Below are 24,677 nucleotides of genomic sequence, written 5' to 3'. Positions count from 1 at the left end.
CACCCCTGTACATGTACCCCCCCCTCTTCACTCACTGCCCCCCTGTACACACAGCCCCCCCATCTTCACTCACTGCCCCCCTGTACACACAGCCCCCCCATCTTCACTCACTGCCTCCCCTGTACAAACAGCTTCCCCATCTTCACTCACTGCCCCCCTGTACACACAGCCCCCCATCTTCACTCACTGCCTCCCCTGTACAAACAGCTTCCCCATCTTCACTCGCTGCCCCCCCTCTTCACTCGCTGCCCCCCCCCCGTACAGCCAGCCCCCCCATCTTCACTCGCTGCCCCCCCCCCCATACAGCCAGCCCCCCATCTTCACTCATTGCCCCCATATTCACTTATGCACCCTTCTGGGTGTAACCCCTGCTATACCCACAGCAGCCCTACCTTGTTAGTCATATTATTACCTCTGTACATGCTTTGCCCTCTCTGTACTGGGCGATGGCATCTGACCCATTGTGCTTCCCTAATGGAGCCTGGGCCCACAGTTGTCCAGCTGACAGTGCTGTGCCATCATTATTTATTTATTCATTGTGCCCATCCTGGGAGCTCTGACAGTCCAGCCACTGGGTGCATGTTTGACACAATGTCAGGATCCTTGTTGTTGTGTTCTCACCATTCATACCAAGGCATACAATACCAGCCTGCAAAATGCAGGTTTCTCCCTCTCAACCTCCGGGTGACCTTTGTGTAGGTAAAATAATAATTGTATCCTACTCTGACCTTTCTAATATCTGTTTAACTATCTCCTACTGGAGAGGTAACAGGGGGCTCCAACCTGCCGGTAAATGTCTATCAAACCCCTTGCTGACCTTTAATATCTGGTGTTTGCTGAGTGCGAGGGTTTCTGTGAACCCAGGACGCATTGCGCCCGCTTTGTTTATTGACCTCTGTAATGATGGTCGATTCCAACTGCAAACCTCAATCCATATGTCTGTTACAAAGCAGAGACCAGCAGAGTTTTTATTAACCTTAGGAGTCCGAGCTGTTTAATGAAAGGGTTAAACAGGTTGTGTGTTTCTTGATGCCTTTTGCTGGTGTATAGACAATGTGTGATTCATTCATTCAGAAATTGGCTTTTTTTACACCTCCTCCTCCTACCAGCTGTTCTGACGATATAAAATCAGACGGCTGCGTGTTCTTGGCTTTACAAGACTTTACTCGCCAAACATGAATTGAAAACCAAATTGTAAAAAAAATGGACTATAGCCAGTGAGTTTTCTTAATTCTCTGCAGTGAATACGATGTATTGTCCTGGTTCTATTCTTATTAATGATCACTATTGGTTAGATGTGATGCCTGTTCTTTTAGCTGCTCATTTTTCTGGATCAGATCTTAGTCTTCGTTAAACTTGGCTCTGACTGGTGTGACGCAGATCCCCCTCCCAGTTACACTGTAAATTGTGAATCATGTTGATTAGCAACTTGTAGGAAGGATCTTAGCAGAAGCAGTGAGCTTTCCTTCACCCGGTGATGCAACCTCCTTGGTATGTAATACAAAATGTTCTGGATATCTGTGAACTCCTCACTGCAGAGAGGAATTTGAAGGGCTCCTCACTCACCTGGGGCATTCACTGGATTTCCCATTTAATTTTTACCCTATTCTTATTGTTGCAATGGTTTTACAGAACAAAGCATTCGCAAGCACAGAGTTTAAATAACCCTACGATTTGGTTCTGAATAAATATAAATTCTGGGACAAAGTAATAATCAGTTGGAATGAGCTTGTAGGTGACCGCACCAGTTTTATTTTTTTTAAATCTGAATCGTGCTGTAGATCTGTTGTTTTCTTGATTTTAAGACTTTTTTTTTTTTAAAGTTAGTTTTTGGACTGAAACATTGTTACATTAACGCCCCCGTCAAGCACCTCATGTTGAAGTGTGCCGTGCGGGTATCATTGGCTGAATTGAGTCCATATTTGATGTGCTGCTGTTCAGAGTTTGAGGGGGAGCGTTTGTAGTCTGATCGTGTTACCTAATTCTGTTACCTGTTTGCAAAGTAAAGTGAAACTCGCAGACACTTACTGAAGTGGCTTCGCAGATAAGGATTGTAAACATATGGAGAGACTGTCTTGGCGTAGTCCTGAACCTGTGCAAACAATCTAAACGGAATTTTACAAAATAATCATATTTGACAGAAAATCTATTTATCCTACAACATTTTGACTGTTCCCTCCTTCTCTTAATACGTACCTGTTGGGGTTATTGGGGAGCCCCCTTTTACTCTCTAGTGCTCCATTGATGGAAACATAGAAACATAGAATGTGACGGCAGATAAGAACCATTCGGCCCATCTAGTCTGCCCAGTTTTCTAAATACTTTCATTAGTCCCTGGCCTTATCTTATAGTTAGGATAGCCTTCTGCCTATCCCACGCATGCTTAAACTCCTTTACTGTGTTAACCTCTACCACTTCAGCTGGAAGGCTATTCCATGCATCCACTACCCTCTCAGTAAAGTAATACTTCCTGATATTATTTTTAAACCTTTGTCCCTCTAATTTAAGACTATGTCCTCTTGTTGTGGTAGTTTTTCTTCTTTTAAATATAGTCTCCTCCTTTACTGTGTTGATTCCCTTTATGTATTTAAATGTTTCTATCATATCCCCCCTGTCTCGTCTTTCCTCCATGCTATACATGTTAAGATCCTTTAACCTTTCCTGGTAAGTTTTATCCTGCAATCCATGAACCAGTTTAGTAGCCCTTCTTTGAACTCTCTCTAAGGTATCAATATCCTTCTGAAGATAGGGTCTCCAGTACTGTGTACAGTACTCCAAGTGAGGTCTCACCAGTGTTCTGTACAATGGCATGAGCACTTCCCTCTTTCTACTGCTAATACCTCTCCCTATACAACCAAGCATTCTGCTAGCATTTCCTGCTGCTCTATTACATTGTCTGCCTACCTTTAAGTCATCAGAAATAATCACCCCTAAATCCCTTTCCTCAGATGTTGAGGTTAGGACTCTATCAAATATTCTGTACTCTGCCCTTGGGTTTTTACGTCCAAGATGCATTATCTTGCACTTATCCACATTAAATGTCAGTTGCCACAACTCTGACCATTTTTCTAGTCTACCTAAATCATTTTCCATTTGGCTTATCCCTCCTGGAACATCAACCCTGTTACATATCTTAGTATCATCCGCAAAAAGACACACCTTACCATCAAGACCTTCTGCAATATCACTAATAAAAATATTAAAGAGAATGGGTCCAAGTACAGATCCCTGAGGTACCCCACTGGTGACAAGCCCAAGCTTCGAATATACTCCATTGACTACAACCCTCTGTTGCCTGTCACTCAGCCACTGCCTTACCCATTCAACAATATTGGAATCCAAACTCAAAGATTGTAGTTTGTTGATAAGCCTTCTATGTGCAACAGTGTCAAAAGCCTTACTGAAATCGAGGTAAGCAATGTCTACTGCACCACCCTGATCTATAATTTTAGTTACCCAATCAAAAAAATCAATAAGATTAGTTTGGCATGATCTCCCTGAAGTAAACCCATGTTGTCTCTGATCTTGAAATCCATGTGTTTTTAGATGTTCAACAATCCTATCCTTTAACATGGTTTCCTTCACTTTCCCCACTACTGAAGTTAGGCTTACTGGCCTATAGTTGCCCGACTCCTCCCTATTACCTTTCTTGTGAATGGGCACAACATTCGCTAACTTCCAATCTTCTGGGACTACTCCTGTTATCAATGATTGGTTAAATAAATCTGTTAATGGTTTTGCTAGTACACCACTAAGCTCTTTTAATAGCTTTGGGTGTATTCCATCAGGTCCCATTGACTTATTTGTCTTTACTTTTGACAGTTGAAATAGAACCTCTTCCTCTGTAAACTCACGTGTAATAAATGACTCATTTATCCTTTTTCTTAACTGAGGTCCCTTTCCTTCATTTTCATCTGTAAATACAGAACAAAAATATTCATTGAGGCAGTCAGCTAGACCTTTATCCTCTTCTACATACCTTCCTTCTTTTGTTTTTAATCTAACTAATCCTTGTTTTACTTTTCTTTTCTCATTTATGTATCTAAAAAAGGTTTTGTCCCCCTTTTTTACTGACTGTGCTATTTTCTCTTCTGTGTGTGATTTGGAAGCTCTTATAACTTGCTTAGCCTCTTTCTGCCTAATCTTATAGGTAATTCTATCTTCCTCACTCTGGGTTTTTTTATAATTACTAAATGCTAACTTTTTGTTTTTTACTATTTTGGCTACATCTGTGGAGTACCACAGTGGTTTCTTGAATTTTTTGCTTTTACTGACAAGCCTAATGCAATTTTCTGTTGCCTTCAGTAGTGCAACTTTTAAATAATCCCATTTCTTTTGGACTCCATTTAAATTGCTCCAGTCTGATAATGACTCCTTTACACATATTCGAATTTTGGAAAAGTCTGTTTTTCTAAAGTCTAAAACTTTTGTTTTTGTGTGGTGTGACTCAGTCACTGTTCTTATATTAAACCACACTGACTGATGATCACTGGATCCTAAACTTTCACCTACAGTAATATCTGATACCAAATCTCCATTTGTTAACACTAAATCTAGTATGGCCTCTTTACGAGTTGGCTCCTCAACGACTTGTTTTAGAGACAATCCCAGTAGGGAGTTTAGAATATGTGTGCTCCTGGCACAAGTAGCTATTTTTGTTTTCCAATTTATATCAGGAAGATTAAAGTCACCCATGATGATAACTTCCCCCTTCATTGTCATTTTAGCTATTTCTTCAACTAGTAGATTATCTAACTCTTCAATTTGTCCTGGGGGCCTATAAATCACACCTACACGAGTTACTGTGTGATTACCAAATTCTAACGTAACCCAAACTGACTCTATGTTCGCCTCACTAACCTTTATTAGGCTAGATGTTATGCTATTCTTTACATACAGGGCCACCCCTCCCCCTTTCTTGCCTTCCCTGTCTTTTCTATATAAAGAGTACCCTGGTATATATAAAGAGTACCCTGGTATGGAGCTATTACATTGTACAGCAGCATGTATGCATTTGATGCAGAAAGGAGATATATATATAAATTATTGGCCAATTTTCTGGAAGTGCCTGCTGGGCATGTTACTGGGTGTTCTTGGCTGGTTTTACTCTACTGGATTCAATGTTGTGTCTAAGGGATGCTGAGAACCTGCTTTAGTTTATCCAACAGCTGTTACAGTCCTTACCGGTTCTGATGTGGCCTAGTGATGGCTATTGCTCCTGATGGGGCCCAGTTTCCTACTGCTGAACCTTGTATGGTCCGTTTTTATTTGTCCCTTTCCTTCAGCGTCTCTGTAACCATCAGCCGCACTCGAGTTCTCCAGAGAAGAAACGGGGACATTACACATTGGTTATGTCTTTATCTGTAACAATCTTCAAAACCTAGTTACATATTCAATCTGAGGGAATTTGCGAGCTGTCCTTTTTGATACGTGGAGGGAGCTGAGCTGGGTGACCCCTTGCATACATCTTTTTTTTTTTAATTTTTAAAAAAATTTTTTTCTAAAAGTGCATTTGCTGTTGACCAGTCTCCATTATATTGATTTAATTTTTTTTTTTTTTTTTTTTTAAAAGCCGTGTATTACAGTCCTCCATCTGTGAGTCATATCCTCTTTTTCTCCAATCTAGGATTCCCAATGTACAATTTCAACGTCAGTGTATCCCTGACACAAACACAGATACCTTGTGACTTCCTTTTTGTAATTGGGTTTTGTTACTCTCCAGAAAATGATAGCTGAACTGGCACAATAAACTCCTTAAAAGGATTCCTAAGTAATTGCATTGCCCTGCTAGGGTTTTTCCATGTTATTACGTTGAGGAATGATTGCCAAATATTATTTGACATACTTGGTAACCTGTAATCTGTGCTTAGCAGTTACATACGCTGCTAGTTCTGGGGCTTTGAGTGACCCTGACTGCGATTGTACTACACTCCAGTGTAGGTTGTGGTGGAATAAAGAGCTTTTAGTTTTTGATAGCAGCAGCTATTCACATGTCTGATTCATTCTAACTGCGAATGTGTGAAGGGTGTTTTAGATAATTCATTCTTGGTCTCCGGCCCTTATTGGCTGAGCCATGTTTGCTGCTAAACCTGATAACTCAATAACGCCAGCCTGATAATGTAAGTCGCCATCTTTATTGTGTGGAATCCTGCTTCGCTTTCATTTTATAATGTATATAGAGCGTGTGAGCCATGGTGTGATATTTTGTCTGGCATTACAAAGAATAGAGCGTTCTGTGAATCCCATTTGGTCTCATTATTTTTATATTTTATCTCCCCCCCCCCCCCCCCCCCCCTGTGGACCTTTTTGATTTTTACTGAGTGTCAGAGCAGATAGTCTCTGTCCGTCTGCTCTATAGGTCTCTTACTATGCTGGGCCGGAGTTTGGCGTCTGGGTTCATATCACATGTGGGCTGGAGATCTAGCAGTTACCATGTCATTTATCAAAAGATGGCGGTGGTGGCTGGAGAGATGGGTGTATCACATGAATCCAGACTGGTCTCCTGGCAGCAATTCACGGTTTGCGTGATAATCCACTCTTTTCTCGTGAAGTATTTCTGACTGTAATTTAGCAACTCTGCTGCATAGTAGTGTATTTTTTATTTATTTTATTTAATCCATTATTTTATTTGTGAATTTTCTGCCTGTTTTTTATTAAGATACGATTCCTTAATATTTACTTTACATGTTTTTGAACAAGTTAGGGCTTCTGTTATCTTGTTTTTTTTTTCTTACACTATTTGCAAGAAGAGCAAGGCATGATTTGCAAAGAATATTTACTTTTCGTCACTTTAAACACTCCATTGCCAATATTTTGTTTTAAAAATCACTATTTACCCGCAGGCTGCTGATCTCAGGTCTGTAGCATTTTCAAGCCCCTCCCCCTTTTTTTCCCCAGCTCAGACTTTGCCAGGGTATTCTCCAATCAGAGAATCTTGGCTTTCCAATGCTTCGCAATAAGCTGTAGTACGCGTTGCCACTTCCGATAGGGGGTGTTTCTGCTCCCAATTAAAGTGCCAGTTTCTGTGGATATTGACTTTTATAAACTGTCAAAAAGACAATTTTCAGACAACTTCTATAAATCTCCCGCAGTATGTCTGTCCGCGTGTGAGATAATATATCGGATAATCCATCCGATGTGCTGTACAGCTTGCAGTTTCTCATTAAGGAATACAAACCAATAAATCTCCATGTCATGTTTTGGAAAATCCACCTGGAATTTTAAGATGTGTTTATATCAGTCGGGGTCTGGCAAAGATTACAATTTTAAATGTGGTTTGTTCTCAGTGTGCATGTCTGTCCTGCGGAAGAAGATCTCTGGCTTTTTTCATTAAAGGATCACTATAGGGTCAGGAACATAAACATATAGTGTTAAAACCACCATCTAGCCCCCCTGGGCCCCTCATGCCTCCATAAATATAGCAAAATCTTACTGTATTCAAGCCTGAAGCTGTAACTCTGCATGCTGTTTGCCTCAAAAAAAGACCAGCAGTCTGCTGACATCATTACAAGTGGTGGCCTGATCCAATCACAATGCTTCCCCATAGGATTGGCTGAGACTGACAAGGAGGCAGATCAGGGGCAGAGCCAGCATGATTCAAACACAGCCCTGGCCAATCAGCATCTCCTCATAGAGATGAATTGAATCAATGAATCTCTATGAGGAAGGTTCAGTGTCTGCATGCAGAGGGAGGAGACACTGAATGTTTGGATGCATTTTAGGCAGCCACGACCCAGGAAGGATCTCTAACAGCCATCTGAGGAGTGGCCAGTGAAGTTATCACTAGGCTGTAATGTAAACACTGCATTTTCTCTGAAAATAGTGTTTTCAGCAAAAAGCCTGAATGTCAGGACTGTACACTAAGATGGTTCTATAGCACTTCTCCAAAAACATTTTAAACTATTGAATTCTAGAATGGGATCTGGAGGAATGTGTTGAGATTTCTATGAAGTGCAACAAATATCACAGTAATCCTGTTTAGTGCTCGATTTGTTGTAATCTTTCAGCTGCAGGAATCAAACTCCCATTACCAATCTTCCCACTTCTTTATTAGATTCAGAAAGCCAGCCTGATGGGTCATTGGAATGTCTGCGCTCCGGCCTAGGGTGCCACACCACACCCTGCACTCAGTGATCCGCCACCGGGATTGCGATGGATGTTATTCAGTGAAATTTGGACTGGATTCCAATGTGTAAATATTAAGCCAGCTCTCCCATAGCAGCAGGCTTGTATTGATCCAGTCTCTCCCCAAGCTATTCTTACAGAGACTTTTTTGCAGTGGATTGAAAGTGCCAACGTGTCCTGTTCTTGAAGCTTTATTCAGTGAGCCATGTATCCTCTTATTGAAACTGAAAGTCACTGTGTATCCACCTCCCTTCTTCTCACTGTGTGACTCACTGCTTCCCAAGGTCTTGGCCTCAGCTGATCACAGCGCAGTATCGCCATTAACCTGCGTCCATCCATTCTATATCTCTGGCAGACCAGGACTACCTACAATACATTCCCAGAACTGCAACCGTAAGGCCTGTGGCTTTTTAGAGAGACCTTATACACAACGTGCACCTACTTGGTAGTGTTACCGTACTGCTATAGAGAACAGACTGACCTAGAAGAACACACACGCTCACCTCCTCCATTCACCTGTACCAGCTCTGTAGCCTTAGTTTCAGGATTTTGGTGAGACTCGTCTTGGTTGCCCATTGTTTGATGTGCATTGAGCATGCAGAATTTTTCTGGCACGCTCCGCTCCACAAGGCTGTGTCAGGAGGGGAAGGCAGGGGATTTGAGAGGACACGGTAAACTGAAAGAATAGCTGGACACACGGAGAGCAGGTTTACACCCTCTACAAGGGATCCAAGGGTATGGACCGTGTGCTGCTGCGGGGTGGCAGGGCTCTTACTGTGCGTTAAAGATGGCTGATAATATAGCATAAGAGGCTTCACATAGATGCCAATACCTGTGTCTAATATCCAGTAGGCCTTCTCTGTCCCACCTGACCTAGAATATAAACCAATATCTGGAGTATATCAGCATGTCTGCACTATTTCTGGAACCAGCCAGGATGAACTGAATGTTCACACGTTCATTTATTGAACATCTTATTTTAGGGTGTGAATGATATCGCATGATCAGAAATCAACTTAAATGCAAAAAGCCTGCATCCTTGACTGAGCATTGTGGGAGTTGTGACTCTCTAATAATTAATCCAGTTCAGCGTATCTAAATCTGCAGCCGTGTATTAATGTTTGGTTCTGTTTTTTGCTCCAGGATGCCCCGTGTGCAGATTGCAGGTATTCTGGCGCCATTTACAGATTCACTAATCTCTGCAGGGCTCAGGCTACTCAATGTGTCACCGGCGGTTAGTTCGGTTTTTACATTGCAGTCCTCTGCAGCAGGTATTCTTGGTCGGAGGAAAAAAAACACCTTTATGTTACAGCATCTTGGGAATAAGGTTATAGATGGGCCCCATTCCCATGGATGCCTTTAGATTGATTGTGTGTGTGGCTGCAAAATTGCTAAAAGATTTCTGAAAGGTTTATACTTTGCATTATGCTGGCTCAAGGTCGCAATCCGCGCTCGGTCAGTACATGCAAAGTCTATCTGCATGTATCCGATACTCCTGGGTCAATCATCATCTGCTGGAATGTCTGTGCGTCGGTTTTATCGGAAGAGGGCTAATGGGTTGAAGGACTTGTGCGGCCCCAGTACAAGGAATGCCATAGAATAACAGTAAATCCAAAGAGCCGCAGAGCACCACACCAAGACTGGAAGGTTAATGGTAGCTAAAAAGAAAAGAATCTATAAATTGAAATAGAAATTGTAGTTCTTGAAATCTGATTCCGAGATCTATGGTTTAAAGTGTATGACTTCCTTCCTTTTTATTATGATTTATTTATATAGTGCAAACGTACAATATTATAAATAGGAGGAAATGTAACAATAAACGAGCCAATTACAAAATTTTACTGGAACAATAGGTTGATAAGGACTCTGCTCAGTCCAGACTCTAGAGGAAAACGTTAAACTTGCGTCCTAGACTACTTATTCTTTAAAATACTGGAGAAACCGTTAAAGTAAATACATTGCATGGTGTTTGGGGAATTTAAATATTCTGTAAAAGTAAATCTTGACATGCTCTATCACCCAAGGATAGTGTTTTCTCTGTATTTTGCTCCCCCCTCCGCAGAATGTTTCATAAAAGAGCCGGGTTAATTTATTTCCACTGAGCAGCTCCATTGGTGCCAGTCATTATCTCAATGTGCACAGTGTACGTTTATGTTGTATCAAAGGGTGACTAGTGTGCAATCTCTGTTTGGCCTAGCAGCCTGGATTAAGATAGATTTCTCTATTGTGGCCAGAATGAGAGCCATCGATCACCTTCCAGCTGGTGGGATTTGTGTCTCTATTGTGGCCAGAATGAGAGCCACGGATCACCTTCCAGCTGGTGGGATTTGTGTCTCTATTGTGGCCAGAATGAGAGCCATCGATCACCTTCCAGCTGGTGATATTTGTGTGTCTATCGGGGCCAGAATGAGAGCCATTGATCACCTTCCAGCTGGTGGGACTTGTGTCTGTACAGGAAACTCTCAGGTGAACAGGAAGTGTGATACATCCTTAGCAGAACTGTTTTTGTTTCTCTATATACACGCAATGTAGGTGAGTAGACAAATGACTGTTTTTGCAGTTGGTTGACAACACTAATCACTCTTAGCCGGGCCTTTTATGGTTGTATTTACACAACTAAAGTTTCTCCGGTAGATTCTCCCTGTTCTAGATAGGTGGGTGGGTAAAATTTCAAAATGTACCAATGGGAAAACTGCATCTGTTGGAATTCAGTGCAAACAATCAGTGGTGATGGTCTGGGGCAATATCTCTGCGGGGATTGTAAAACCATAATAATATATACATTCCCACTGCCTTTGTAACTCAACCGTCGGACACACTGTAGGACAGATTGTGCGATTCATTATAGGAGGGTTGCTTAGTATCCATCATTGGTAGCTAAACAAAGATTTTGTGGCAGCTCACAGAGAAGATTGTTTGTCCCCGTTTAACTATTCTCCAGGTTTACCGGCAAGGGAAGAGCATATTGCAGTCCAAATATGCTTTGTTGGCAAATAGTGCAATTGGAGAACCTTTCCAGTTTGACTATGTGGAATCCATCTTGGACACATTTGCCCTTTACCATAACCACATTGCTAATTTAGGAAGTATTCGCATTTTTTAAGTACGTGGCACTTCTGTATGTCTGCCGGATAGTTGATGAGCTTGAAGATCAAATTCCCCATTTGTCCACGATGATTTTGTTCTAAATGAAGTTTTTTTTATAACCTGCAAGTGTGGATTGTGAAGAGCAAAAAAAACTGCAAGGTGCGCAGCATTCCAAATTGCAAGAGATCCGTACTCTGCAGTGTGTGCGTTTCCTCTACCCATAGTTTAACCCTGGGATTCCCTGACTGCATACTGTAGGATACAGAATGACATTGTGGCGAAACCAACTTCGCCACTGTGAACTGGAGAAGCCTGGTTGCTAGCCTCCTGCCCTGCGACTATGGCCCCTGGACATATTTGGGGCATATTGTATTTTATCGTGCGACTGCTGGCCCTTTAAGTACAGTGAATGGTATTTTATTGTACTGCTGCTGGCCCTTTAAGAACTGTCTGGGGACCTATTGAGACTTTGGGTAACAATACCCTTTAAGACTATGGCCCCTGAAAACGTATGGACTTTTATTGGTGTGTATGGCCCTTTAAGAACCGTCTGGGGACATATTGTGACTTTGGTGAACAATGCCCCTTTAAGACTATGTCCCCAGACCGGTAAAATAACTTGTTCCTGGCTTTCCCCCACTTGGTTCAGTAAATAGGGCTTACTGAACCAAGTACCACACAGGCGGACCACCCAGAAGCTAAAGTGTGCAGGCAATTTACCTCCCAGGCTGTGAGGTTACTGCCGGTTAATTGCACGTGGCGGCGGCCATCTTGGTTTCCTCGAATGCGGTCAGCGGTGTATGCTAAATATTCTGTGGAACTAAAATCGGCTACACATTTTGCCGAACACCGCTGACCCTTACCTTCTCCCATACGGAACTTGCAGCTCCAGAGACTAAGTCCCGTTCGAAATGGGACTTAGTCGTTTTTTCGGCATGAAATTGACCGACCGCACAGCCCAAATCTATGGAACTGTTTTGGGCAGGAAATTGTGCTTGCGGTCGGTCATAAAGGACTTCCAGCTAACTTTTGATCCACTGGAGGGATTTGGCTGATTTTTGGAAGTGTTTATGTTTGATGTATGCTGAGTCTGAATATGCAACTTTTATTGAAATTGAATGTATGGTTTTAAAGTTACAGTGTGTGTGTAAAAACTGTATTTTTATTGTATGTAATAATTGGTTTAACTGTTAATCTAAGGGGAGGAAATGTGTGGGAGGTACATCCCTGTGATTGGTTAATTTCATCCTCCCCCTGGGAGTGTCCTGTATGTACTTGTTTGTAATAAAAGCCAGACTGGGTGTCCCAGTCCTGAGTTCCTGTTTTACCCTCAAAGTGATGTGTTGTCTCATTATTGGGGGAAGGATTTATCGCATGCTGTTCCAGTTGACTGCTAGGAGTACAAGCCTATTCGTATGGTTCCTATTCAATGGTCTACAGCATTCATACGCTTGGGAGAAGGTAAAGGTTTCTCGGATTCGGTGATTATGGTGTCTGCCAGAGTGCTTGGAGTCCTCAGGAAGCACTAGGAGCATCCATTAACGGAGGTACCAAGTCGGGGTGCCAGGCGATCCGTTACAGACATCATATGATATACTGGAATAATCAAGTTCTCTGTCCTTGGGAGGAGGTGAGCCATTGAGCATAGTCCCTGCAGCCGATTGATTAAAAGATTGGTCACTGTGTCGGCCAGTTGTGCAGCTCTAAGTGAATCTGTAGGTCAGGCCGATATCTTGGGAGCTGCGTGGGCTATAAAACAATAGGTACACGTATATTTTGTAACTATTTTCTGCAATATAAGCTTGTCACATATAAACACAGATCAAACAAATTGCACCAAACTCCTCATACTGTAAATCGGTCACTGTATTAACCGTTCTTTTCTAAAGTTGTCTTTTTTCCAGTCATTTCTCGCATTGTGCCCATATAGAATAAACTGTGAGTTTGGTTTAATAAAAGTAAGCCGAGAGTCTCCCACATTCCTTGAGACGTTCTTGCAAAGTGTTCTGTTCAGTCATGTTTGAGATTAAAAAAGAAAAAAATCTTCAATAACTTGGTATGTGTGTGGTTGTTTTTTAATTTTTTTTTTTTTTGTTATTAGTATTTGCACCTCATTTCTCATTTCCCGGTTTGCCAGAGTTTATGATTTTCTTAGCTGATCTCCGAGCTGACAAATCTGAAAGGGAGCCAGCATTGCCAAAAGCTGAGTGTTTCGTTAATTGAAACCTGTGAGGGTCATTTCATGGATTCCCGCATGCATGACCCGGCAATATTCTCTATTCCTCCAAGCAAACCGTCACGGTACGCCTCTGAAGTTGTGTCTATCAATTGGTGAAATATTAAGTGCGTGTTTGGTCTGTTTTTTTCATCTGAGAGTTCAGAGTTGGCAACCTCAGCTTTTCAGAGTCATGCAGGTACTCTCCCCTTCTTTCACTCACTTTTTATAAGTTTTACACTTGATTATACGCGACCAATAATAACACGGAAAGTTTTTATTGTTGTGAAACGTGCCCGTGGTGTGTTTAGTATTCCCACTGTCTGATAACTAGGTGACCTTACAGCGAGTGAAGTCAGACCGCACTCCATAAATGTGTACCCTTAGCATTTGTTTTATCAGTTAGCTAATAGCAGCCGTGTTTCAGTTGCTATCGATTTATGGGCTAGTTTAATAAATTTCACTGAAAATGCTGAACTACATATTGCTCAATGGAACGTTCCAAGCACCGTAAGTTCCTCCCTGCCCCCAGCCGATGTAAGTTGTCTGATTTCCTACCCTGGGTCCGCCACGAGCCTCCTCTCCTGTTTGGCTTTCACGTCTGGGAAGGAGGCAAGCTGCCTTGCATGCCGGAGCCCAGGTAAGTTAAGCCAATACCATACAATTTGACTACTTAAAGGGCACGCCTGACACCATAACCTTTCAAAGGCTCACTCCATTACATTTTTTATAACTAAAAAAAATTTTTAATGGCTATTTAGTAGAAATATCCTCGAAAATTATCACGTTCCTGCATGTGTTCCATGGTGTTATATGAGAAAACGGTTTGCAAAAGCTGCAGATTTGCTGTCTGCAGCCTTTGTAAGCCATCACCTTTTTCAGTCTGTGCAGGGGAATACACCAATCAGAGCTGTGAGTGCACAGGATCACCGCTTTCTAATGCCTCTTAATGAGGTGTAATACATCGGTGAGAAGAAGGGGAGACAGTCACATTCTAGCACGGCCGTCTCGTCTGACTAATTGCCATGGATGTGTTTCTTCCCAACTTTCCATTAAAATCGCCACTTTTATAAATAAAATATGATTACAGGCACACAAAGCCCCTCCAAGCTGTGTGCACTCCTGGGGGGGAAGGTTCAGGGAATATGCTTGGCCGGACAATTTCCTCGCCTGGGCAGATGTCTCTGAATATTCTGCAAAAGCCACAAATTAAGACATTTCAAAGGTGTTTATTTTTTTTTTTTGCAAGTGTCAATCCTGACAGGCTGCAGGGAATTGGGTGTATCTATGGAGGATTCCCCTGGTCTTGGGCTGAAGTGCCAGGAGTTGAAGGAGGCTCAGGTTGGTAATCCCACATTTACCTGCAGCCACTGAACCACCTGCGTCGATGTCACGTCATGTCAACGTGATTCGGTAAAGTTCCCAGACAGTGATACTGCCAGTCTTTGTCCATAAGGTTTGTGTGCCTTCCCGGGACACAAGTAATCTGCACGGAAAACCCTTTCATGAGGACACTTATAGCTGTATCTCTCTGTACCATGCTGGATATCTTATAACCGTAACCCTCTCATCTGTTTGATAAAGGGGCCTTTTTTTATTTTAATTTTTTTTGCGCCTCTCCTTATTTCAGCTAAAAAGTATGATCTCTAATGTAACAGCGAGACTGTCGCTAAGAGACTGCTTGTTAATGGTCTGACTGTGCCTCGTTCCTAGCAGCCGGTACATGTAATAATATACACATAATTTACATTTACCAGCCCCGAACTCTTGCTCCAGCTGTGTGACGGCCCAATGATGCGTCTAGAGGTGGAGTTCCAGCAGGTGGGGTTAAACTCTGACCATGCAGAGGTTCATAGTAAAATACCGCACATACAAACATCAGGCCCCATGATCACTGAAGTGGTCCTAGTGCTTGAAATAATCCACTAATGTTTGTTTGAAGTGGACCTCTGACCCTATGTGTGACTGAGGTTTTTTTTAATTTTATTTTTTTAAGTCAAATATAGAACCGACGAATTCTAAGCATATAACCTAGATTATTCAAGCTTAATGTAACAGGTTATTGTGCGTGGGGGCCTGGGGGAATGAGTCGTCACCTGTGGACTGAAGAGCTGAGCTTCGTGGACTGGGGGTGTGGGACGACGGCTGAGCTTCGTGGACTGGGGGTGTGGGACGACGGCTGAGCTTCGTGGACTGGGGGTTGTGGGACGACGGCTGAGCTTCGTGGACTGGGGGTGTGGGACGACGGCTGAGCTTCGTGGACTGGGGGTGTGGGACGACGGCTGGGGGTTGTGGGACGACGGCTGGGCTTTGTGGACTGGGGGGTGTGGGACGACGGCTGGGCTTTGTGGACTGGGGGGTGTGGGACGACGGCTGGGCTTTGTGGACTGGGGGGTGTGGGACGACGGCTGGGCTTTGTGGACTAGGGGGTGTGGGACGACGGCTGGGCTTTGTGGACTAGGGGGTGTGGGACGACGGCTGGGCTTTGTGGACTAGGGGGTGTGGGACGACGGCTGGGCTTTGTGGACTAGGGGGTGTGGGACGACGGCTGGGCTTTGTGGACTAGGGGGTGTGGGACGACGGCTGGGCTTTGTGGACTAGGGGGTGTGGGACGACGGCTGGGCTTTGTGGACTAGGGGGTGTGGGACGACGGCTGGGCTTTGTGGACTAGGGGGTGTGGGACGACGGCTGGGCTTTGTGGACTAGGGGGTGTGGGACGACGGCTGGGCTTTGTGGACTAGGGGGTGTGGGACGACGGCTGGGCTTTGTGGACTAGGGGGTGTGGGACGACGGCTGGGCTTTGTGGACTAGGGGGTGTGGGACGACGGCTGGGCTTTGTGGACTAGGGGGTGTGGGACGACGGCTGGGCTTTGTGGACTAGGGGGTGTGGGAAGACGGCTGGGCTTTGTGGCATAGGGGGTGTGGGACGACGGCTGGGCTTTGTGGACTAGGGGGTGTGGGACGACGGCTGGGCTTTGTGGACTAGGGGGTGTGGGACGACGGCTGGGCTTTGTGGACTAGGGGGTGTGGGACGACGGCTGGGCTTTGTGGACTAGGGGGTGTGGGACGACGGCTGGGCTTTGTGGACTAGGGGGTGTGGGACGACGGCTGGGCTTTGTGGACTAGGGGGTGTGGGACGACGGCTGGGCTTTGTGGACTAGGGGGTGTGGGACGACGGCTGGGCTTTGTGGACTAGGGGGTGTGGGACGACGGCTGGGCTTTGTGGACTAGGGGGTGTGGGACGACGGCTGGGCTTTGTGGACTAGGGGGTGTGGGACGACGGCTGGGCTTTGTGGACTAGGGGGTGTGGGACGACGGCTGGGCTTTGTGGACTAGGGGGTGTGGGACGACGGCTGGGCTTTGTGGACTAGGGGGTGTGGGACGACGGCTGGGCTTTGTGGACTAGGGGGTGTGGGACGACGGCTGGGCTTTGTGGACTAGGGGGTGTGGGACGACGGCTGGGCTTTGTGGACTAGGGGGTGTGGGACGACGGCTGGGCTTTGTGGACTAGGGGGTGTGGGACGACGGCTGGGCTTTGTGGACTAGGGGGTGTGGGACGACGGCTGGGCTTTGTGGACTAGGGGGTGTGGGACGACGGCTGGGCTTTGTGGACTAGGGGGTGTGGGACGACGGCTGGGCTTTGTGGACTAGGGGGTGTGGGACGACGGCTGGGCTTTGTGGACTAGGGGGTGTGGGACGACGGCTGGGCTTTGTGGACTAGGGGGTGTGGGACGACGGCTGGGCTTTGTGGACTAGGGGGTGTGGGACGACGGCTGGGCTTTGTGGACTAGGGGGTGTGGGACGACGGCTGGGCTTTGTGGACTAGGGGGTGTGGGACGACGGCTGGGCTTTGTGGACTAGGGGGTGTGGGACGACGGCTGGGCTTTGTGGACTAGGGGGTGTGGGACGACGGCTGGGCTTTGTGGACTAGGGGGTGTGGGACGACGGCTGGGCTTTGTGGACTAGGGGGTGTGGGACGACGGCTGGGCTTTGTGGACTAGGGGGTGTGGGACGACGGCTGGGCTTTGTGGACTAGGGGGTGTGGGACGACGGCTGGGCTTTGTGGACTAGGGGGTGTGGGACGACGGCTGGGCTTTGTGGACTAGGGGGTGTGGGACGACGGCTGGGCTTTGTGGACTAGGGGGTGTGGGACGACGGCTGGGCTTTGTGGACTAGGGGGTGTGGGACGACGGCTGGGCTTTGTGGACTAGGGGGTGTGGGACGACGGCTGGGCTTTGTGGACTAGGGGGTGTGGGACGACGGCTGGGCTTTGTGGACTAGGGGGTGTGGGACGACGGCTGGGCTTTGTGGACTAGGGGGTGTGGGACGACGGCTGGGCTTTGTGGACTAGGGGGTGTGGGACGACGGCTGGGCTTTGTGGACTAGGGGGTGTGGGACGACGGCTGGGCTTTGTGGACTAGGGGGTGTGGGACGACGGCTGGGCTTTGTGGACTAGGGGGTGTGGGACGACGGCTGGGCTTTGTGGACTAGGGGGTGTGGGACGACGGCTGGGCTTTGTGGACTAGGGGGTGTGGGACGACGGCTGGGCTTTGTGGACTAGGGGGTGTGGGACGACGGCTGGGCTTTGTGGACTAGGGGGTGTGGGACGACGGCTGGGCTTTGTGGACTAGGGGGTGTGGGACGACGGCTGGGCTTTGTGGACTAGGGGGTGTGGGACGACGGCTGGGCTTTGTGGACTAGGGGGTGTGGGACGACGGCTGGGCTTTGTGGACTAGGGGGTGTGGGACGACGGCTGGGCTTTGTGGACTAGGGGGTGTGGGACGACGGCTGGGCTTTGTGGACTAGGGGGTGTGGGACGACGGCTGGGCTTTGTGGACTAGGGGGTGTGGGACGACGGCTGGGCTTTGTGGACTAGGGGGTGTGGGACGACGGCTGGGCTTTGTGGACTAGGGGGTGTGGGACGACGGCTGGGCTTTGTGGACTAGGGGGTGTGGGACGACGGCTGGGCTTTGTGGACTAGGGGGTGTGGGACGACGGCTGGGCTTTGTGGACTAGGGGGTGTGGGACGACGGCTGGGCTTTGTGGACTAGGGGGTGTGGGACGACGGCTGGGCTTTGTGGACTAGGGGGTGTGGGACGACGGCTGGGCTTTGTGGACTAGGGGGTGTGGGACGACGGCTGGGCTTTGTGGACTAGGGGGTGTGGGACGACGGCTGGGCTTTGTGGACTAGGGGGTGTGGGACGACGGCTGGGCTTTGTGGACTAGGGGGTGTGGGACGACGGCTGGGCTTTGTGGACTAGGGGGTGTGGGACGACGGCTGGGCTTTGTGGACTAGGGGGTGTGGGACGACGGCTGGGCTTTGTGGACTAGGGGGTGTGGGACGACGGCTGGGCTTTGTGGACTAGGGGGTGTGGGACGACGGCTGGGCTTTGTGGACTAGGGGGTGTGGGACGACGGCTGGGCTTTGTGGACTAGGGGGTGTGGGACGACGGCTGGGCTTTGTGGACTAGGGGGTGTGGGACGACGGCTGGGCTTTGTGGACTAGGGGGTGTGGGACGACGGCTGGGCTTTGTGGACTAGGGGGTGTGGGACGACGGCTGGGCTTTGTGGACTAGGGGGTGTGGGACGACGGCTGGGCTTTGTGGACTAGGGGGTGTGGGACGACGGCTGGGCTTTGTGGACTAGGGGGTGTGGGACGACGGCTGGGCTTTGTGGACTAGGGGGTGTGGGACGACGGCTGGGCTTTGTGGACTAGGGGGTGTGGGACGACGGCTGGGCTTTGTGGACTAGGGGGTGTGGGACGACGGCTGGGCTTTGTGGACTAGGGGGTGTGGGACGACGGCTGGGCTTTGTGGACTAGGGGGTGTGGGACGACGGCTGGGCTTTGTGGACTAGGGGGTGTGGGACGACGGCTGGGCTTTGTGGACTAGGGGGTGTGGGACGACGGCTGGGCTTTGTGGACTAGGGGGTGTGGGACGACGGCTGGGCTTTGTGGACTAGGGGGTGTGGGACGACGGCTGGGCTTTGTGGACTAGGGGGTGTGGGACGACGGCTGGGCTTTGTGGACTAGGGGGTGTGGGACGACGGCTGGGCTTTGTGGACTAGGGGGTGTGGGACGACGGCTGGGCTTTGTGGACTAGGGGGTGTGGGACGACGGCTGGGCTTTGTGGACTAGGGGGTGTGGGTCGACGGCTGGGCTTTGTGGACTAGGGGGTGTGGGACGACGGCTGGGCTTTGTGGACTAGGGGGTGTGGGACGACGGCTGGGCTTTGTGGACTAGGGGGTGTGGGACGACGGCTGGGCTTTGTGGACTAGGGGGTGTGGGACGACGGCTGGGCTTTGTGGACTAGGGGGTGTGGGACGACGGCTGGGCTTTGTGGACTGGGGTTATGGGACGACGGCTGGGCTTTGTGGACTAGGGGGTGTGGGACGACGGCTGGGCTTTGTGGACTGGGGTTATGGGACGACGGCTGGGCTTTGTGGACTGGGGTTATGGGACGACGGCTGGGCTTTGTGGACTGGGGTTATGGGACGACGGCTGGGCTTTGTGGACTGGGGTTATGGGACGACGGCTGGGCTTTGTGGACTGGGGTTATGGGACGACGGCTGGGCTTTGTGGACTGGGGTTATGGGACGACGGCTGTGGTTATGGGACGACAGCTGAGCTTCGTGGACTGGGGCGAGGGTTAGACTGCCATATCTCATTCTGTTGGCTGGAAAGTATTCACTAAAATCTTAAATATGTTAATGTCTATTAAAATACCACCTTGTTTTTTTTCATGTCAAGTGCAATTTAAATATGATGTCCATGACGATATGTTGTTTTAACACCAATCTGTTACCTCCTATCGTAGAGCTGGTTAAATCTCTAATACCGACAGAGCACGTACTTTCAGAGCTGTGAGAATAGAGCCGCGGTAGGAAGTGGATTTTACACAGATAATTCTATCATTCTGCTCACACATGGAAATATGAAACAGAATTGATCTATATTGATCGCGTGAAAGGCTGGCGGAAACCATCTGCCTTTTATCCACCAGTAATACTACCCATGCGAAGGGCAGCTGGCGTCGCAGTCTCTTTATTTACCCCTTTTGGTTTTAGATTCCAGTTTTCCAGAATTGTTTGTTACCTTGCCAAAAATAGCCTTTGCCGTCTAAGATGACTAGGGCAGTTTATGTGATATATGTACAGATCCAATCAATGCCTGCGTGAAGGTTAATGTGTCCTCCGTGACTTTTTAACCCTTTCACAGCTTGTTGGCTAATTTCTGCACCTTTTAATCTAGTCGCCATACATGGAGTATGCTGTTGCTTTTATGGTGTCTGTCTGTTTATTTTGCCTGATGACCGAAGCCCCTCGTTATTATTTTATCTCATCCTATTATTTCATGTCATCCTGTTTTTCCTAAAAAAGCAATCCTTTTATTTAGGTCCTGGGAGCCACAGTGCTCTATACACCGTCTTCTTCATTTTGTAAATACAGAACAAAGTCCTCTCTGTGGAAGCTGTGTTTACAGTTCCGGGTGCGGGTGACTTTCCATATGACTGCAATCAAACCTTCACGTTCTCTCTGATGCAATAAGGGAAGAGTGAACGGCATCTGAAAGAAAGTTGCTTCGACCTTGACCTCAATGTCTGACGCTTAACGTACATAAGGTGGATTTTATTTAGTGCAGAATGTATTCACCAATTGACAGACATTCTGAATCACACAGTAACCTCCTCTTTCAATTTTAGATTTTATTTTCATTGTTTGGAAGGGTGTCGGTGAGCATTCAGCATTTTATACCTGGACCTCGGCACCGTGCAGTTATGGTTTATCTGAACAAGAGAAACTCATTGGACACAAATATGAGGTTCAAGTATATCATCTGATTCATGATCTGAACCCGTGGCTGGGTTGTTGGCAGGAATGTAATGAAATATCTGTTTTTCTAACATGACGCTGGTTGACGCAATGCCTTGACTGGCCAGGTTGAAGGCATAAAGGGCATGGCTGGTGGTTGTGTGGCGTTGATTGTCAGCTCTCTGGACAAGCCAGTTCTGCAATGTGTAAACATGCACAGTACCGAGAGAGGGGGCTGAGAGCAGCAATGTGTGCTGCAGGGACGCCTATATCCCAGGCTGTGAGCAGCTCACAGAAAATGACATGTACTGATAGATTCGTGCTGTGGACAGAAAGGTCACAGCTGCTGTGCGTGGAGTCCAGGTACCTGCAGACAGACTGCTAATAATGCCAAGAGTGGCTCCTAGCCATGCTGGGGCTCTGTAAGTACTCTGCTGGGGGTCCTCACTGACTCTGTGCCATTCCCATCCACAGCAAGTTCCCTGTCTGGAAAAGAGATCCATTATCTGATTCTCTGTTCCCAGAGGGAGCTGGTATCATCCCATCCATACTCACCGCTCTGTTTTTAATATACATTGTATCTGTGGATCTATCAGCCCTTCCCAGAGCTCGGGTCAGGGTGAGGGACTGCGCAGTCCTAGCATTTAATATCTTCCCACTAGATAGTACTTGATGGAATTCTCACTATCCATAATTTGGTTTTTATTCAAGTAACCTGGCAATGAATGGTGTTATTTATTACTATATATTTTATCTGTGAAGCACCGCAGGTTACATTGCATTCTAATTGTGTTTTGAAACCTCAATATTTTAACGATATGATCTTGGATGATTGTTTCTCTTACAGATTTGTATTTGTTTGTTTTTGTGAGATTCCTTTTCTTTGTCAATATCTTGTGAGGTCGTAGTGAATCACAAACTGTATGTTTAGCTCTGTAGTGGTTATTTAAGTAGTGTTTGTATTTTCTTCTCTTTCTTGCTGCAGCGAGTAAATCTTGTTAATCTTTATTATGCCCCAGAAATCAATGACTCATTTGCAAATTCAGTGTGTGTTTGTTTCACATGCCTGCGTTCCCTGGCCACTTATTTTTGCTGCATTCTGAAGGTGAATTGGTTGGAAGATCCATCTGCCATTGTTTGGAGGTGTTAATTCATTGTATAAATAGGATTCTGTATTCCCTTGGAGTTCATTAAAATAAACGCATGTGATTATCTGTTTCCTGCGTGGGAAGACGCAAACCGTGTTACAATTGCTTGTTTGTCAGTGTAAGGAATATCTTATTCTCTTTAAGAAATGAAAGCCGTGTCCCAGATACATGGGACCACCAGCAAAATGTCTAGATCTCAAACGCATTAATAGGGGTCTCTATATACGTGCGCTGAAGTTGTTGAGTTTAATAGTTGTAACTTTATTGTACCCTGTTCAAAATAAATATTACATCTTTTCATATTTAGGTTCTACCAGCCTCTCATTCATAAACATACAATTGTGGGATGGGCACTCAATTACAATTTATATGGCACCAACAAAATCTGCAGCGCTGTACAATAGGAAACAAGACAGACATTTTAATTCATTCACATGTAAATATCCTGCTAGGATGTAAGAACCTGGAACCGCAATTCAGCAGTAACCTATCTACCAATTCCTGTTTAAATTCTTCTTTAATGTGAGTCTTGTTGGACATGTTTTTTTAAAATATCTAATAGGCATTTTTCTAAAATATATAACTTTGCGTTTTTTTTTTTTTTTAATTTATTTTTAATCTCGAACTGAAACTCTCAAGATAAAAGTGCCTCAGTACCTTATCTACTGTCCTACGCTGTGTTCCCTAAAGATGGTTGCATTATTTTGTCTCCATTTATTTATTCCCCCCCCCCCCCCCCCCCATCCCTCCAAAGAATTTAGCCGTTTGATTTCTTTACGTCTTCGCGTGCCGGCAATCTTTCATGACTCCTGATAGCTTTGGTTTTAGTCTTAGTGATCCGGCCGGTGCGCCCCTAATCACGTTGTTTTGGGAGAGCCTGTCCTGCTACAAGATAAGTAAGGAAGTAGGATATCCACCTGACCTCCCGGCCTTTCCTTCTTTCCCTTTTCATTTCATATTCGAAGCATTTAAGGCTAAATATTTAACAGTCTCATTTTAGGAAAACGTGAACTTTTCACTGTCGGCTTTATTTTCTGTTTATGAATGCTCTGTATATCATTTTATTCTGAGGATTTCATGTAAATAGTTTGCTGTGTGTTTCCTTATCACAGCCCGATGCACGGACTCTTCGCAAAGCTTGTTTATACATAGAGTTTGCGGGTCTGAATAAAACAAAGCAAGGTTTCAGTTGGGTTTTATCCTTAAAAACAAATGAATGCCACAAAGCTGATATCTGTAAATATATTTGTTGGTGCCCCTGCTCCGTTACTGGAGGAACAGGACCTGTGTGATAAGGAGCGGATGGAAATAGCGGCGAGTGGTCTTGGGGTTTAAACAGGGACCTTCTATCTGTGCTCGCTTACGGAAAAGTGAACATCCATCATTTGCAGAATAATCAAGAATTCCTTTTATATGGTAGTGTGTTGGTAAAGGGACACTCCAGATTTGTTTTATTTTTTTCCCCCTTTTTACAAAAATTGCTAATTTTCAGTAAACATTTTAGTTTTATAAATTAACCTAGTTACGCCTTGCTGGCTGTCAATCAGACAACAGTCCTGTTACTTCCTGGTTTGTTTAGCTCAGTGAAGCTAAACTCAGAGGCAGCAGTTTCCCAGAGCACCTGCCTTATAAATACTTCTCATTGAGCTGCATTGGGACGGCTGTGATTGGACAACCACAGAAAGTCTGTGCGGGGTTAGAAGAGGGCTTGCAAAGGCAACAGACAATATTTCACATATCCACCAAAAAATGCAAAACAAATGACATGCTTATCTTAGTTTTTGGGGGGCGTATCTACTAAATTGTTATGTTTTATTTTATTCCAAATCTGTCTGATGGACAAACAGTGTGTGGCTGTTCCACAAACAGAAGGCCTTAAAATAACACACTTCCACAGGACTTGGATATTTAGCTAGAAACCTCTGGCGCTTTTATAGCAAGCCACGGAGACATTGTCTGTTTTATAGATCAGAAACCTAAACAAGAGATTCTGTTTGTAGATCGGACTGTGTGCTGTCAGCTAGTAGACCATGAGTCCTTTTATATTTAGGCAAACTTACTTATTACCATTGGGCACACAAGTCTGGGCAGCATTAAAATCAAAGGGCAAACTCACAAATGGTATGCATATCAGCCGAAGGTTGTGATACAAGTTAACTAGAATCCAATGCCGTGTGTGCTTTTCTGTAAATGCAGCTATGATGTTAAAATTGCCTTTTTATTAAAGCAAAACTGTTCTTGGGACTACAGAGCTCATCTGGCCCACCTCCTCCCCTCCAAAGGCAAAGGCTTGG

General features: G+C 46.1%; 1 protein-coding gene across 3 annotated transcripts in view; it reads left to right on the top strand.

Moving 5' to 3' along the window:
* PACSIN2 (protein kinase C and casein kinase substrate in neurons 2) overlaps positions 1-24,677 on the top strand; it is a 72,851-nt gene that overhangs the window by 1,619 nt on the left and 46,555 nt on the right. The window contains exon 1 of one of the 3 annotated variants that reach the window (XM_063446707.1): positions 21,573-21,657. The exons of the other annotated variants lie outside the window; for them this stretch is intronic. The gene's annotated coding sequence lies outside the window, so the exon portion shown is untranslated. Of the gene's footprint in view, positions 1-21,572; positions 21,658-24,677 lie in introns of those variants that run through there. 3 annotated transcript variants of the gene reach the window in all.

This window comes from Pelobates fuscus, chromosome 3 (assembly GCF_036172605.1).
Source record: "Pelobates fuscus isolate aPelFus1 chromosome 3, aPelFus1.pri, whole genome shotgun sequence".
Taxonomy (NCBI): domain Eukaryota; kingdom Metazoa; phylum Chordata; class Amphibia; order Anura; family Pelobatidae; genus Pelobates; species Pelobates fuscus.
Note: the sequence above shows the minus strand (reverse complement) of the source record. Positions and strands in the feature narration are given on the sequence as shown.